The sequence below is a fragment of the Miscanthus floridulus genome, chromosome 9 (genome assembly GCF_019320115.1).
Source record: "Miscanthus floridulus cultivar M001 chromosome 9, ASM1932011v1, whole genome shotgun sequence".
NCBI classification, from domain to species: Eukaryota; Viridiplantae; Streptophyta; class Magnoliopsida; order Poales; family Poaceae; genus Miscanthus; species Miscanthus floridulus.
This window is the reverse complement of record NC_089588.1, coordinates 59,698,285-59,716,653: the sequence shown is the minus strand read 5'-3', so window position 1 is coordinate 59,716,653 and position 18,369 is coordinate 59,698,285. Positions and strand designations below refer to the sequence as shown.

General features: G+C 48.6%; 1 pseudogene; it reads right to left on the bottom strand.

Annotated features, from left to right (window-relative positions):
* Positions 1-489: 489 nt before the first annotated feature.
* LOC136483222 (uncharacterized) lies at positions 490-4,073 on the bottom strand (annotated as a pseudogene).
* Positions 4,074-18,369: the final 14,296 nt, after the last annotated feature.

Here is an 18,369-nt window from a genome sequence, read left to right as displayed (position 1 = left end):
GTAGTTTGCATTAGCAGGAGGATATTCCTAGAATGTGCTCCAACCAACAAGGGGCAAAGATGTAAAGTAGGAAGGTAGCAAAACAGTATTCTATAAAAGGAGGACTTGAGCCCTGTGTAAAGAGGAGGTTGGTGAACTCATTTATGAAACCCTAATTGTGTCATAGCCCACCAGTCTCTCCTTCAGCCTTCGTCTAGGGCCTCCGCCTAGGTAAAGATTCCACAGTTACATACCTGCAGGAACTGGTTTTCCCACAAAATTCATTGACCATTCAAAATGGTTTTCACTAGTCCATGTTATATTGACGATTGCAAGCAACTGAACTACTTACATATGACTTCACCATGTACTCTCTCTATAACGACTTTCTAAAGTATATCTACTCCTACCATCTTTAAAACTAAGAAGACACTACTGGTTTTTTAGTAAAAGAAGACACTACTGGATGTGTACTATCTATCTACCAGCATCAAAACTCGACAAAACCATCTATGGTGACGCTGAGGGCTATGTAGCAGTCATCATCGGTGGCTCAGCTGGCGTAGCAGGCATTATCGGCGACACCTGTTGCACTGTCAATCAAATATCAACAACAAATTAATCTCCTTTTTGTGATGGAAGGATACATAAAATCTAGGGAATCTCATAAGGCATTGTAAAAAATATAGATGGGCAATGGGTCGAACTGGCCTGGTACGGGCCCATGCCAAGCACGGCCCGACGAGGCACGGCCCATCCCGCCTCAGATGTATGTTGCATTAGTGTTTCATGTTTCTAAGATGTGTTCAGAGAGTCATGGGGGCACAGCCCAGGCACCGGGGGATAGGGCGCAGTGAGCCAGGTGCCCACAGATGGGGTGCGCTGGGGGCCAGCGGTTAGGGCATGTGGCGCGCCCTGGGCTTCGTGCCTGGCCAATGACCCAAGCATGGCCTATTGGGCCCTTTTCCATGTTGGGCTAGCCCAAAAAGCACGACCTTTTTAGCAGCTGGGCTGACCCGATGCCCACCAAATACAAGAAGCGAGCCAGCGAGAGGGGGAAGGGGATGCAGCTAGATTGGACCGCGTGAGGCGGCGGCCACCCCATCGGCGCGCTCACAGCTAGCCCCATGGTGCTCGAGGCTAGATCCATGGCGACGGACAACGAGCTCGACGATGACGCGCTCGCCCGAGATCCGGTCGTGGAGGAGGCTGACGCCGCCATGCTCGAGGCCGGCGCGGTGGGGGAGCCATGGAGGAGGTCGGGCGCAAGCCACGGGGGGCCGTGCTCGTCTAGCGCTGTCTGTCGGGGGCGTGGAGAGCGAACCAGAGAGGTAGGACGCCGGCGGTGCGAGAAGGGAAGGAGAACCGCGGTGCATGCCTACTCCTGTGTCGCGCGATGCGAGGGAATGGGAGGAGCGACATCGCTTTGAGAAATTGTGATGAGAATCAATTAGGGTTACAAAACAGAGAATGATATATATAGTCTTGACTATGATAGCCGGGCTTTACTGGGCCTTAGGCAAATTACTGGGCCGTGCCATGCCGCCCAACGTGCCTGGGAGCGGCTGCCCTATACATCACGCCGTGCAAGCCTGGGCCCACTGCTCACTAGGTCGTGCCAAAATGCTGTGCTTCGGGCCAGACCACCAGGCTGTGGGCTGCTTGCCCATATTATCTCCTACAACTAAAAAGAACAAAGTGTGGATATTTTTTGGTGCGACATTTGTTTTGGTTCATCTGTCTATCCACGCCTACGATCCCACGATAATCATGCATGGAAGGAAACAATAATAATGCATGGAAGGAAACAATAATCATGCATGGAAGGAAACAATAATCATGCATGAAATAATAATCATGAATAGAAGGAAACAATAATCATGCATGAAAGGAAACATGAGTGGTGCCAAATAAAAGATGTGCAGGTTATACATGGTGAGACTGGTGAACCTTCTACAATTTCTTAAACGAATATTCTCACCATTAGTATATAGGTCCATTCCCCTGCGTTTCTTCGTGCTCCCATTAGCATATAATATGAAAGTATTGTTATGTTCATCACCACTTTCAGTTGACTACTCCCATTAGCATATACTTCCTCTGTCCAAAATATAAGTCGTTATGGGATACGTGCAAGTCAAACTTTCTGAACTTTGACTAGGTTTATAAAAAATACGTGCTACATTTATATCTTCAAATAAGTTTATTATGAAAATATATTCAATGTTCTATGTAATGATACTAATTATGTATTATAAATATTAATATTCTTTTATATATAATTGGTCAATGTTAAAAAAAGTTAACTTCTAGAATGAATTCTATTTTGGGACAGAGGGAGTATATGAAAGCCGTGTTGAAAATATTTTAACAATCAAGTTTGTCTCTGTTTGATTGGTAAGCTTAGACATCATAATGGTATAAAAAATTTTGACTCTCATGGACACCCTCATGGATCAGTACAAAGCATCCCAATCCTACATCTTTCACAAATGGCAACCTTAAAGTTATGATATTTTTAAAGGGTGGACAATAAAGACCATCTTAGATGTTATGGCATTAGAGTATATACGTGCAGACACATAGGCATGGTGGTGCAAGTGAGCAGCCAGCAGGAGTCGAGAGTCAGGGGTGTTTGGATCACAGGACTAAACTTTAGTCCCTGTTACATTGAATTTTTAGATTCAATTAGGAGGACTAAATATGAGCTAATTATAAAACTAATTACATAAGTTGTGGCTAATTCGCTTGCCAACGCCGTGTACAGGATGGTATGGAGATGTAGTGAAAGTTATTCGTAGATTTGTTGACGCATGAAAGAAATGGATATCGAAAATCTCTTCCTGTCGGCATAAAAAATGATCTTAGCCGCATCACAGAAAGATCTACACAGTAGAGTTTATGAGCCACGACGCCACGCTCTCCATGACTGTGTAAATTTCGCGAACTTAGCTTTTTGGATTAAATATCACTTTAACATCGGTCATATACTTTTACAATATTGTTATCTTATCGTGCGATCCGTGTGTTTTTAGTACAAAAGTTTAGCTGTCCCGTAGCAACGCACGGGCACGAACCTATTTGCATATATACTCAAACCTGTGTGTACATGATTATATGGAGATGCAGCGGAATTTATTCATAGATTTATTGGCGCATGAAAGAAATGGATATCGTAGAATTCTTTTTACTGATATAAAATATTATCTTAGTCGTATCACGAAAAAGTCTATACAGTAGAGTTTCTGAGCCTACGACGTCGTGCTCTCCGTGACCGTGTTAATTTCACGAACTTTGCTTTTTGAATTAAATGTCACTTTGACGTCGGTATTTAATTTAACAGTATTATTATCTTATCGTACGATCCATGTATTTTTAGTACGAAGCAACGCACGGACACGCTACCTATAATAAAAAAAAAAACTTACAGTTGCACGCAAAGAGCGTTTGGAGCGGCAGCATGGTGCCGCAGGCGAGCGGGAGGATGAGCATCCGGATGGGTTCGACGGGCTTGGGCAAGAACTGGTTCATGTCGCCGTTCATGCCATGGCAGAGGTAGATGGGCGCGTCCCTGATGATGGACTTGAGTCCGTCGCAGCACTCGCCGGGGGACGTCAGCACGGTGATGTTTGCCAGGTAGTCCGTGCACGGCAGCATGCCAGCTAGAGGCGTCATGCACTCCGCCGGTTGGGGTGGTTGGGGCGGCGACGGAGGGGAGAACGACGTCAAGCTGGCAGTCGCACCCAGGTTGCCAGCGCCCTGGAGAGGCGGAGACGACCCCAGCGGCGGGAGTGGGATCAGTGGCTGCAACAGGCCGATAATGCCGCCCAGCTGCGGGAAAAGCAGACCCAGGATGGCGGCCAGGAGGTTTGAAGGTAGGCCAGTGGGGATGCCATTACCAGCCGGAGGTGTCGATGGGCGTGGCACGCCGCCGGCTGCTTGGTTGTGGTCGGCCACCTTTTCTGCTGCATCTTGGCCTGCGGCCGCGGGCTTGTATGCTTGTTGGACTTGAGCCTCGCCGCATCCGAGGGATGCAGCGCCGCCGCCACCATGGCAAAGGCGAAGAACAGGGCGATGAGCATGGGCGAAGCCATGTCGAGTTGCATTGGAGGCTTGGGATCTAGCTAGGACGATGCTATGGCGCTTTGCCTGGTTTGTGTGCAAAGTTGGATTGGATGCATGGCCACGTCGGTTTGGCCTTCAATTTATAGTCTGGATGGATAGCTTAGAGTTCAGGATAAAGAATTCGGACATTTCGTGTAACGAGATTGGATTCTTAATCTCTCATCCCTTATTGTTACTGCTTCAGATTAATTGGTCCTTCTCATGTCTGTAAGAGAAGAGAAACGATGAAGCCTGCATAGAGTCCTGCTGATCTTGCGCTCGTAAAAATTGCAATATTCTTTTAGTTTAGATAAAGTTGGACGCGATATATATGGATGGCCCTAGTCCAGATAATACTTTCTGCTTGAGTTGATCGGAAGTACCAAGAGTGCATCATCGCGCGCCGAGAAGTCCTGAACTGCTGGCTGGCTAGTTTTAGGTTCAACATTGCAGATTGCAAGAGTCCGACATTTCTGAAACTGAAAGTCGGGTTGGTGTTCTATTCTATCTAAATCCCTGTTGGCGTCGATCGGTAACAATTGAAGTTTGCTCTAACGAGATATGACTCGTTTCATCATGATGTTGCATATATTGTAATTAGTTGTACACGTATGTTGCAAGTGTTTTTCCCTAATATTTCATCTGTTTTTTTCGACATATGTTGTAGGTGTGTTTCATCCGGATGTTGCATATGTTTCATACATTTGTTGCAAGTGTTTTATCTGAATGTTGCGTATGTTTTGCAATGATGACACACATGTTTTCCTGGTGTTTTGAACATATATTGCAAGTGTTTCAATCGTTTCAGACGTATGTTGCAAGTGTTTCATCAAGATATTGCAAAAGTTGATTTTGGTATTGCACATGTTGTAGTGGGACCCATCTATAGCAGCCACCTGCTGCAGCTGCCAGACCCATCTGGATGCGCGTGGATATCGATGGGGGCACCACGATGTGGGCGCGGGACACGAAGTGTGCGCGCCATAGTGCGGGCGCGGGACTAAGAGAGACGTGGGCCCCCATGTGAAGCAGGCACAATAGACACAGGTCCGGATGCTAGACATTGTGATATTAATTAGGTATAGATATAGATTAATATTAGTGTCTTGTATCGATATTAGGGATACCCAAAGTAAGGAAGTTAGCGTCCACGCTGACTTCCCCGGATAGAGCAAGACGTATTAAAAAGTCTCGTCCGACCCCAAGGCCACGGGGGTCTCACCCAAGGCCGTGGGCTCGGTCTCGGCCGACCCCTTGGGTGCGGGGTCCGTCTCGCCCGACACCAAGGACGCGGTTGCCGTCTCGTCCAAGGCCATGGGCTCTGTCTCGCCCGACTCCTTGGGTGCAGGCTCCGTCTCGCCCAACCCCTTGGCTGCGGGCTCCATCACGCCCAACCCCTTGGGTGCGAGCTCCGTCTTGTCCAACCCCGTGGGTGAGAGCTCTGTCTCGTCCGACCATAAGGATGCGGTTTCCGTCTCATCCGACGGAGACCCATACCATCGCCAACCACTCTAGGTCCAAGCGTATAGGCCTGGGTCAAAACTCTGACACCAGGGAAGAGACTAGCATGCCTCGATGCAACCCGTGGCCATAATGGGCCATGCCTGGGTATTCACATCAAGAACAGTGTCGGGCGTGCTGGTGCTGTTCTACCTAACCCTCGCACGAATGCTGACAGGCGTGTCAGTTCACCACGACGTCCACGTGGGACGGAATGGAATGCCATGACCCACAGATGATGCCTATGCATGACGCCAATGACGAACAGGCCGCGACGTAGAGCCATCCCTATTGACATCTATAGGATCGGCGAGACCCGAATGAAGGAGAAGAAGGACCCGACGATCCTAGAAGCTTTCTTCTCTCTCTCGTTCTTCTCCTTTTTCTCCGTTGTAACCCGTGCTTTCTCTTCACCTATAAAAGGGGAAGCAGGGTGCCCCTACCAGGAATGGAACCACGAGATAAAAACAAAAGAGCACGACATGAACACACGGCTGAGGGGCGATCGAGCTCTCAGCACCGGTTCACTCCATCCAGTAGAGACTTTGGATCCTTTCCCTCTCTCGCCTGTTTGTAACCCCTACTGCAAACCAAGTGTCGGAAACACGAGTAGCAGCAAACTGGATGTAGGGATGATCCGCCCGAACTAGTATAAACCCTTGTGTCCTCCGAGCACGCCATCCGAGCCAGACGCGCAAATACAAATTTACTCGTCGGTGGTCTGAAAACACCGATAGTTGGCGCGCCAGGTAGGGGCTTTTTGCGCGTCTCGACATCCACACCAGGCCTCGGATGGCTAGTCACGGTATCAGCTGGGTCCTAGGCACGCACATGTATTTGGGAACCTAGATTTCATTGCTACGATGGAGGGAGAGCTGGCACAGGTTCCCACCACCGTCCAACCTCTCCACTCCGCCAGCCTCGACACAATCGCCGAGGCGCTTGAGGAGCTGCAATTGCATGCACCGGAGGCCCGCGCCCCTAGGAGCGACCAGCTCATTGGCTTCGATTATGGCAGGCTAGAGCGCTAGCTCGGTGCCTTTCTGGGATCCCAATCATCCCGAGAGGTCCTAGGCTGCCTCACATTCTCGTTCACCAACGTCATGACGTAGCTTGCCGGAGGAGAGCCGCTCTCCCCAAAATACCTCGTCCAGAGCGCCTCGACGGCGCTCCCATTCAGTCTACGCAATGCCACGGAGACCGTTGGCCACCTCGCGGTGTAACACATGCCCTCATCCCCTACGAATGACAAGTTCATGGGGATGACCGAATATGTCACGGAATCTTTCCATGACCTCCTCACGGGAGAATCAGAGTCGCCCTCCGACTCTAACCCTAGTAGGGGGAGCCATCACCCATCACGTGAATGTTTCATGGCAGGTTCCCCCGAGGGATACGTCGAAAGCATCCATGAGGAAGAGGCTACCCCAACAAACAACCTCGATGACATGGTCGAGGGGGATCAAGGGGCCCCACCTCTCCTGTGGGTAGAGCAGCTGAGGGCCCGGCATGAAGAGATCAAGGAAGCATGACTCTAGCTCGAGCAGGAACACATAGAGCTCAAGAGAGATTGAGCACCATGGAGACGGGGGGCGTGCGCATGCCGTGGCCCATGATGTGAACTAGAGGATCATCGAGGACGACGAAGACCTCCCACACTTCACCCGGGCAAGCCAAAACATCGCTGCTACAGTGGCCTTGCTCTGGGGGCTTCTAGGGCCCACGACACCTAAGGGCCATTGGGCCCATCACGAGATTCGCACGTTACTCGAGCATATGGCAGCGCAGCAGGCAAAGAGCTCGCTGTCCCAACGACGTGAGCTCGATGCCAGCTAGCGCACGCTGTCAGAGCGACCCAACAAGGACATGTCAGTCCACCAAATGTAGCAAGGCGATAAGCCACAGACCGCGGTCCCAGTGCATGAGCGTCTCGGCCTCCACCATGATGCGCGTGACACCCTCGACGCCTGCAGACGTGCTTGTGGCAATGCGAGGGAGGAAGCTAGCCATGGCTACCACCCTCATCGTGGCGGACGCTATGACAGCGGCGAGGACCGAAGGCCGAGCCCCGACTTGCTAGGACCTTAGGCCTTTGGCCGGCATATCCGCAATGTCGTCTTCCCACTGCAGTACCAACCGCTAACCAACATCCCAAAATACTCTAGGGAAATGAACCCCAGACTATGGCTCAAGGATTATCAGCTTGCTTGCTAAGCCAGTGGAGCGAATAGTGATGATTTCATTATCCACAACATTCCATTGTCCTGGCTGATTCGGTGCGAACGTGGTTGGAACACCTCCCGCCTAACCGAATCCTAAGTTGGGCGGACCTAAAAGATATCTTTGTGGGAAACTTCTAGGGCACATACGTGTGCCTTGGGAACTCATGGGATCTCAAGAACTACCAACAGAAGTCCGAGGAAATTCTTTGTGGGTACATCTGATGCTTCTCCCGGCAGTGCAACGAGCTGCCCAACATCACCGACGCCGACGTCATTGGAGCTTTTCTGTCTGGGACCACCTATGAGTCCCTAGTTGACAAGCTGGGACGTAAGGGCCCATGAACTACCAAGGAGCTCCTCGACATCGCCACCAGCCATGCCTTGAGCGAGGAGGTGGTCGGTGCAATTTTCGACCCCCTCAAAGGTAAGGCAAAGTAGGATGAGGATGCCAGCGATGGTGCCTCCATCTGCCCCAACAAGAAGAAGAACAAGCAGCAGCGCGAGGGCCCGCTCGTGGCCACTGCCGACCGCAAGGGGGTCAGAAGCCTACTGAGGGTACCCTAGACCACTTCGAGAAGTAACTCAAAGGGCCATGCCCGAACCATGCTTTCCCTGTCAAGCACCTATACAAGGACTGTGTCCTCATGAAGCGGTTCTTGTCCGGAGGCTCCAACAAGGGGGAGCATAGGAAGGAGCCCAAGCTAGCCATAGATGACGCACGAGGGGAAGGATGGTGGATTTCTGGCACTGGATGGCTGCCTCATGATCTTCGGAGGGTCAATGGCCTATGACTCTAGGCTCCACCAGAAGCTTGCGCGCCGCAATTTCTATCTGGCCGAGCTAGCCACGCCTTCCTTCCTCTAATGGTCCGAGGCCACCATAACCTTTGATTGGACTGATCACCCAGAATGTGTTAGCCAGGAAGATATCTGCTCATGGTTGACCCAATCATTGGCATGAAGCGGCTCACCAAGGTGCTGATGGATGGAGGCAGCAACCTCAACATCATGTATGCTGAAATGCTCGATGCCATGGCCATCGACCGAGCGCGCATCCTGCCGATCAGGGCACCTTTCCACGACATTGTACCTAGAAAGCAGGCCATTCCACTTGGGTAGATCAATCTGCCCGTCACCTTCGAGAATCCAACCAATTATAGGATGGAGAACCTTACCTTCGAGGTGGTCGGGTTCCATAGAACCTACCACGCCATCCTGGGACGTCCATGCTATGCAAAGTTCAAGGTTGTCCCCAACTACACCTATCTAAAGTTGATGATGTTGGGTCCATGTGGGGTCATCACCATCAACACCTCCTTCCAGCGCGCCTATGAGTGCGAGGTCGAGTGCTGCGAACACGCTGCGGCAATTGTCACATCCAAGGAGACTGCAGACATCAGGGAAGAGACCGTCGAAGAAGCACCTGACCCCAAGCGATCCATTAGGTCTTTTGAGCCTATAAAAGGTGTGAAAGAGGTCCTCATAGACCCTAGTGGCTTCGAGGGCAAAGTGGTGCGCATTGGCACCATGCTTTCCTCTGAATAGGAAAGCGCGCTCGTCGACTTCCTCCACGCCAACAGAGACATCTTTGCGTGGAGACCCTCAGACATGTCAGGCATTCTGAGAGAAGTCACCGAGCATGCCTTGAAGATCATGCCAGGATCCAAGCCGATGAAGCAGCGCCTATGTCGCTTCGACGAGGAGAAATGCAGGGCGATCGGCGAAGAGATTGTGAAGCTTTTGGCGGCCGAGTTCATCAAGGAAGTGTACCACCTCGAGTGGTTAGCCAATCCCGTTCTTGTATGAAAAAGAGTGGGAAATAGAGAATGCATGTTGACTACATGGGACTCAACAAAGCATGTCCAAAGGATCTGTTTTCTTTGCCACGCATAGACCAAGTAGTCGACTCGACCTCAGGGTGTGAAACCCTTTGCTTCCTTGATGCGTACTCTAGGTACCATCAAATCACGATGAAAGAGTCCGACCAGCTCACGATGTCTTTCATCACCCCTCGGATCATACTACTACATCACGATGTTGTTCAGCCTAAAGAACATGGGGGCTATGAACCAATGTTGCATGCTCAAGTGTTTCAGGGATCTCATCAGGCAGACCATTGAGGCCTATGTAGATGACATCATGGTCAAGTCCAAATAGGCTGACTAGGTTGTGGCTGACCTAGAGCAGACCTTTGCGAAACTCCGAGCAAATGGCATTAAGCTCAACCCTGAGAAGTGCATTTTCGGGGTCCCAAGGGGTATGCCGCTTGGTTTTATCGTCTCCGAGTGTGGCATCGAAGCCAACCCAGAGAAGATCTTGGCCATCACAAGGATGGGCCCGATTCGGAACATAAAGGGGGTATAGCGAGTTACAGGGTGCCTCGCCATGCTTAGCCGCTTTATCTCGCGCCTCAGCGAATGAGGTCTCCCCCTCTATCGGCTTCTAAAAAAGGTCGACCATTTTGAGTGGACACCCGAGGCCCAGGAGGCACTTGACAAGGCCGAGCAGCGCCTGATGAAGGCCCTGATCCTAGTCCCTCTAATCAACGGGGAACCACTTTTGCTCTACATTGTGGCCACCACGCAAGTGGTCAGCACCACCCTGATTGTAGAGCAAGAAGCAGAGGGACATGCCCTCAAAGTGCAGCATCCCTTGTACTTCATTAGCGAGGTCTTGTCTGATTCTAAGACTCGCTACCCCCAAATCCAGAAACTACTGTACGCCATCCTTATCGCTAAGAGGAAGTTGCGTCACTACTTTGAGTCACATCCGGTGACGGTCATGACGTCCTTCCCTCTCAGTGAGGTCATTCAAAACTAGGATGCCATAGGAAGAATCATGAAGTGGGCACTTGAGCTAATGGGTCAAGGCATTTTGTATGCCCCAGACGGCCATCAAGTCCCAAGTGCTGGCTGATTTTGTTGCAGAGTGGATCGAGATCCAAATGTCGCCAGCAGTCATCGACCAAGAGTACTAGATGATGTACTTTGATGGATCGCTGATGAAGAAAGGTGCTGGCATGGGGCTGGTCTTCGTTTTGCCCCTTGGAGTACTCATGAGATACATGGTTCGCATCCATTTCCCCTCCTCCAACAATGTGGCCGAGTATGAGGCACTCATCAATAGCCTACGCATTGCCATCGAGTTGGGTATCCAACAGCTTGATATCCGGGTCGACTCCCAGCTGGTCATTGACCAAGTCATGAAGGAATCAAGCTGCCACAATGCCAAGATGGCTGTGTATTGCTGAGAAATGCTCCAACTAGAGGACAAGTTTGACGGTCTCGAGCTCAATCATATCCCAAGGCGTCTCAATGAGGTGGCCGACGCACTGGTGAAAATAGCGTCCGGTCGAGAGCCGGTGTCAATGGGCATCTTTGCCAGTGATCAGTACAAGCCCACGGTCCACTATGAGGATCCAGAATAGACCAGTGGCTGGCCACCGGCCCTAGGCTTAGGGGCTAACCAGCCATTAGCTCCATACGACACCAAAGTCATGGAGCTTGACGAGGATCCAGCAATAGAGCCCGACCCTCTGGCCGACTAGAGGATGCCTTACCTCGACTGCCTCTTCCGTGAGGCGCTGCCGATGGACAAAATGGAGGCTCGACGGCTCATGCATCGTGCCAAGTCCTTTGTCATCATTAAGGGTGAGCTCTATAGGTGAAGCCACACCAAGATCCTGCAGCGTTGCATCCTCATCGAACAAGGGAAGCATTTGCTAAGTGATATCCATGATGGGGTCTATGGGCACCATACCACACCTAGGACCCTAGTCGGAAACATGTTCCGACAAGGCTTCTACTAGCCAACCATAGGAGTCAATGCTGAATAGATTGTGCGCACCTGTAAAGGGTGTCAATACTATGCTCCGTAGACCCACCTGTCGGCCCAAGCACTCCAAACAATCCCCATCATGTGGCCATTCGCGGTCTAGGGCTCAATATGGTCAAACCTCTCAAGAGGGCACCCAGGGGCTATACACACTTGCTTGTTGCCATAGACAAGTTTACAAAGTGGATAGATTCTCGATCGATCTCTGCGATCAAGTCCGAGCAAGCCGTGTTGTTCTTTCTTAACATCGTCCATCGCTTCGATTGCGATCAAGTGACTCATCTAGATCTTAGGGCCACCACGGCCAAGTAGGTGCAGTAGCTCTAATTTGTGGAGTTTGAGCAGTGGTTTCCACTGAGGCAAGATGAGCATGCATCAGAGGACTTCTACACACCACTACAGGAGGATTTCTACAATGCATATCTTAACAGTGGAGCTGTTTTTAGATCTCAAAGGGTGTGCAACATAGAGTCTATTGTTGCAGCAGCTAGAGAGCACATTCACCCCTACCTTTCTTACCTGCCAGGGCTGATAGATTTTGCTTGGACGGATAGGATTGTATGTTCCATCTTAGGTCCGTCAGTTCTATGCTTCTCTCTAGATTGACCCGCAGCATAGATTCATACACTTTGCATTCAGTGGTAGAGATTATAGGCTTATGAGCACTAGGGTCAGAGAGATACTTAGGCTTTAGGAGCAGCCCGTCCGGCTACATGAGGTTTGTTATGGACAGACAGCGCCCCTGAGATGTCCTCATGGTGGGATGGTGCCCCCTACAGATCTAGTCCACCACTACTTCATAGAGCCATTCGGCGAGGTGTCTAGCAGGACACCCAGTGATCTTACTCCCACTGCTAGAGTGCTTGATAACATTGTGAGGAGGACACTACTTCCGAGGATGGGGTATCACAAGGGCTTAACTCGCATATAGTTGTGGCTACTGAACTGTCTGATGTAGTAGATAGTGTTTGATATTTGGGATCTCCTTCTATCAGAGATGGAGGACACTATTGCTGAGGGGTTCAGAGGTCACCGATAGTTGCCCTATGCCCACTGGATCACGTTTCTTATTCATAGGGCAGTTACAGTGAGGCTGCCTGAGATGATAGCTGAGTACAGTGGTGCTACGATAGAGTTCCCTGCATATAACCTGACTCAGATGATCCATCATAGTACACTGACTGCACCTAGCTAGCCGAGCCATCGTCTAGAGGTGCCAGAGACTACAGCCCAGTAGGATGCTACTATTAGGGGCATAGCAGCTATAGAGGAGGAGCAGTTGGATGCTCAGCAAGAGGGGATGGTCGTAAGCGACCCTAGTGATAGCTCAGATGAGGACTACCACAAGATACCACAGATGCCTCCTCGACGACATGACCATGAGTCCAATAGCTCCATTTCAGCTCCACCTACACCGCAGACAGACCCTGCTCTACTTTCCATACTTGAGTGGATGAGGCAAGATCAGGTTCGTTAGGCTCAGGAGACCGCCGCCACGTTTGCATAGTTCCAGACTCGACAGTATGAGTTTCTACGGCAGCAGCAGGCCATATAGTAGCAGTAGCAGGCCATGCATCAGCAGTAGATCCTCATGCAGTAGCAGCTCCTTGGATTTATGCAGCATGTAGTGACAGCTATTGGGGTTCCACCACCATAACCTTCACCCCAGCTTGGTCAGCCTGCCACCACTTCTATGACTCCAGCGTTATAGCCTAGTGGGCTTTAGAGTCAGGGACAGCCACTAGCATAGTTTGCTTCACCTACAGAGCAGGTGTTCTAGTGGTTTGCTTCGCCCATGCTAGCCCCATAGTTCACACCTCTCCAGACGGGCTTTACACCAACTCAGACTTCTTCACTACTAGTGCGAGAGACTACAGTGTCTACGAGCCTTGGTGCATCTTTCAGTGAGTTGACAGGGCAGCCTATTCTACCATATTTGCATGTCCTAGGCCCTTCTATAGTTGCACCTATTACCGGGACTACGGAGACACTCCCTTCGTTAGTAGCATCATTAGAGCCAGCTGCTCCAGTCATACCTGCACAGTCTACAGCAGCTCCTGTTGTTGATCTGACCTAGACTGCTTCAGCGTCGCTTCTAGCTATAGAGGGTCAGATAGCTTAGAGTTCTGGCTTAGATGATGATGGCACTTAGTTCCAGCTTGCTCCTCGTACCTCAGCACCTGACTCGTTCGCTGCAGTCTCGCCGACCGACCCATAGGTTTTGGTGTTTGACACCAAAGGGGGAGAGGGTTCGAGTATGCTAGACTTAGGGGGAGCGACTTAGGGGGAGCATAGTTTACTTAGACTATCAATTATATTTGGTTTTCATGTGTGATACACTATTATGCATTCATCGTGTGTTTACTTTTATGCATTAAACTATTTATGTGATAGTGATATCTACATGATCGTGATATATGACATGTGTGCTCTCTACTTTGAATTAGTTATATGTCATATCACTTGTGCCATGCTCATTTGCTTTGCTTCCACGTTTCACTCCGATGCAAATGAGTTTCATTACTTGTACTCATGCTTATTTCATATCTTTTAAGTACATCATGTTGGCTTGGGTCATATAAGCTTGCCTAACACTTTTGTTCTTATTGCCAAAAGCTTATATGAACCAAGCATGTTAAAAACCTCATCTCTTTCACATACTTGAGGTGGTATTATCATCAATCATCAAAAAGGGGAAGATTGAAAGCATCTAGGCCCCTAGTTGGGTTTCGGTGATTAATGACAATACATGATTACTGTGACTAACGTTTATTTTGTAGAGGCAATTAAGTTAGGTCATGGTAATGGAGATCGATTGGGCTATCATGGTGGTCATGGCCCTACGATGGAAATCGTTTCGGTTTTCAAAGGATGAACGACAAGGTTAAGGATGGACTAGTTCTAAGTGTCGATTAGAGTTGAAGAGACACTTAGAGTAGTTTAGGACTTTGTTTTTTCCTTTGGCCGTACTATTAAGTGGGGTATGGATGGGTAGCTTAACCTAGGTGAGTCTAGTGGGTTAGGTGTGGTGCATACTTGCTAATCCTAGAACTAGGTAGCTCCTAAAAAGCCCTTAGATCCATTGGAGCAAACTTCATTCATGTACGTTCGAAAGTTGGAAGTGAATGGAGGGTGAAATACTGACCGAACGCTGGCTCTGATGTGACCGAACGCTGGCTCAGGGTCTGGTTAGTTCATTTCACCAAGGTGTTTTCATCTGGTGCGACCAGACGCTGAGAGGTCAAGTGACCGGACGCTGAGGGCCAGCGTCCGGTTGACTCCAGTAAGGTTCTAGAGAGGGAAAATCTTGACTGGACGTGTCCGATCAGTGCTGACCGGATGCTAGCCAGCGTCCGGTCACACTGTAAACACTGGAGTTCAGGGTGAACTGACCAGCGTGTCCAGTCAACATGACCAGAGCGTCCGGTCACCCCACAAAGGCACATAATGGTTCATTTTTCAGCCCATGTTATAAATACTTCCTCCATTCGTGTGTGGGGGTAACTTTACTCATTTCAATAGCTGAGAAACATCCTTGAGAGTGCCAAGAAGAGCAAGGTCCTAGTGAGGTGATTGAGATTTGAGAATCCCAAAGAGAGCCCTCATTAGTGAGATCAAGAGTAGCTAAGTGTGCATCCAACCTTCTCATTAGGCTTGTCATGGTCAAGTAAGAGTTTGTGCTTGTTACTTTTGGTGATCGCCATCACGTAGACGGCTTGGTAGTGATTGGGAGTGTGGTAGAACCTCCTAAATTATAGGGCCCACATGCACCTATCACTATCCAATGACCTCTAACGACTATGCATATGTTCCTGGTAACTTAAGAAGACTGTCGGGTGTCCTTGGAGAACCCCAAATCATCCATGATTTTCTGAGCAGGATCCCATTATAGAGTCATTGCAGTATTATAACAGTTTATTCATTAATGTACATTAGAGTGAAATAGCGGAAGTCTTACAGTAACTTAGTTTGCAAAATAGTTGTTTCAAACCTTACAAACTAAGTACGATTATTATTACAAACCATAGTAGTGGAGTGGCATTAGTAACATAAACATAACACACAAAGAAAGTGCCCTGCCCAAGGGCCACACATTTACTTATCATCATCGATTTGAACAATAGTCATGCAGCATGGTCCAAGATAGACCTACTCATGAGGCTCACCTGCAACAAGGGTTAACGAACCCTGAGTACAAAAGTACTCAACAAGACTTAACCAAAGTAAAAAATAGAGAAGACTAGGGGATTCAAGGTATGGCTTTAGCAAGTAACAAAGTTCTTTTGCGTAAAAGCTCTATAAAAGAGATTCTTTCAACATTTAATTCTTCATAAATACCATATACGAATCTACCATGATCCGTAATGAGATCATGAACTTCATATCAAACTCTTTCTCAAATCCAACTCAAGTTTTATTTATTAACTACGACGATGAACAGTGAGTTAAGTCTCCATAACCGAGGAGCAACAACGATTCAAACCGATTATAACCCGGCTAGGGATTCCCAACCACATGACATATGTAGGTCCCCGACCTACATATACCAACCAACCCTCAAATCCTCTAAAACAAGAACGGGTCCGCGCCACCCGAGAATACAGTACTCCACCAATCCAGCCCATTGCCACATGGGTACACGCTACTCTCACCATCTCTCCACTCCCAGTGCGTGAGTAGCCATTCTCATAATAGAATAGCCGAGTTAAGGCTTACTAGAGTATGTGGCTAGTACTACAAAGTCTCACCTCATGCAATTCAACAACGGACGGTTCTTAATTGACACAGGTGGAAAGAACCCACTCACAAGACCTCCATGTCTTGTGGCTCCCCTACACCGAGTTTGCCTGGTCTAGATTTATTACTCCACATGCTCATATCTCATGATAACATAAATAACCAGTCGTATCCAAAAAACCATTTATATCTCGTAGGTGACCGGTAATCACCCGACTTTTATCGTTCTAAGCATGGCTAAGCATAATTAGACATTCTCGGATTGAAACGAGTAACAAGGTTGATATGGAAAAACAAGGTTGGTAATGCACCAATTAGGTTTTCACTCAACTCCTAATCACTTAATGCAGTATTGAAAAGCAAAAGCGATATAAATTTGTAAAACACAAGGTAGGTTTAAATGCATCCGGGGCTTGCCTTGGTTGTTAGAAAAGTCAGGTTCAGGAGATGTTCCACAGATATCAAACCCGACCTCAACAGACGGATTAACTTCCTCCTCAACTTGATTGACTACCACGTTCTTGATTTCGTTCACTACACATAGTAACAATGCCATGTTTAATATGATGCGAGATATAAAACATGATGCTTGATGATGGATGCAAAAGTTAATAACTTGAATACAACTTTCCTTCAAGGCATAGTTGCAAACCAACAACTAACTAAACCTTTTCATAAACTCAAACAGTTACTTTAAGTACCAAGAATTATTTTATACTAATGACCCAAGGTAATGACTCAATCCAAAATTCAAACAAAACCTAAATCATTTAAGGTTTACTATTTGCTTTTATGAATTAATTATTTAATTCAAAATTATGAAATAAATCAATTTCTTCAAAATGAGCTCAAAAGTTTTGTGAAGACTCATCATATGATAACTAAGTGGCAAAACAATTTTCATAATTTTTGGATAATTATATAAGCCTAGAAAAATCATGGAAACCCATTTATTAATTAATTTGAGCAATTTTTATCACATTCAAAATTTATTGAAAAATAACATTTAATATTTTTCCTCTATAGTTTACATCTCAGAGAGGCACACAAAATTTTTCATAATTTTTGGAGCTCTAATTAATTCTATACAAAAATAACAAATCATAGCACTATTCATTCAATTCTGCAAAATAGAAAAATCCATTTTCAAACCCACGGCCACTAACATCGGGTCCCACCTGGCAGCACCATTCTCCCGCGCTGACCACGGCGGCAAAATTCACTGATCGGCGATTTCTCTCCGACGGTGAGGTCTCCGGTGACGGCCAAGGTACTACCACGTTCCCCACATCACAGCGCGTCGATTGGTGGCACTAGCTAGACCAATTATGGCTTGGTCCGAGCACGACGCCGGCCATGGCGACCACGACGGTGCGGCTGCGGCACACCGATGAAGGGAGGTTGGTAGCGGTTAAACATAAGGCTCGAGAAGACTCAGGAGCTCACCCCAAACATGCTCGAGATGAAAGATGGACCGGAGGAGCAACGAAGAAGCTTGTCGTTGATCACAGCAAACACGACGGCGTATGCTGTCGTCGATGGCGGCGTTCCGGCATCTGTAGTGGAGGAATGGGTCAATTAAAGGGCCACAGAGCACCAGTGCGGCATGGTAAAGATGAAACCAAGCATGAGAGATCGAGAAAGCTACCGGAGCTTGCTGGCCACGGTGACGCAAGCTCGACGGCGATGCTACCGGCCATGAGGAAGAAAGACGACGCGTAGCTAAATTTGGCAAAGTCAGTCTTCAAGGACTGGTCGGCTGGGTGTGCAAGGAGTAGGCGGATCTATGACACGCTTTGCCGAGACTGGAAAGGCACTACGGCGATGGTGCGATCTCGATGGAGTTGGGTGGTGGCAATAGGAAAGTAGAGGAAGGAGAAAGAGCGACGACGATGGCGTCCCGGCCTTTATAACGCGGTCAAGGCACATGGAGACGACGCGTAGCAGCTTCTCCACACCAGCGCGAAGCCAAAGATGGCCACGGGCGCGACTCG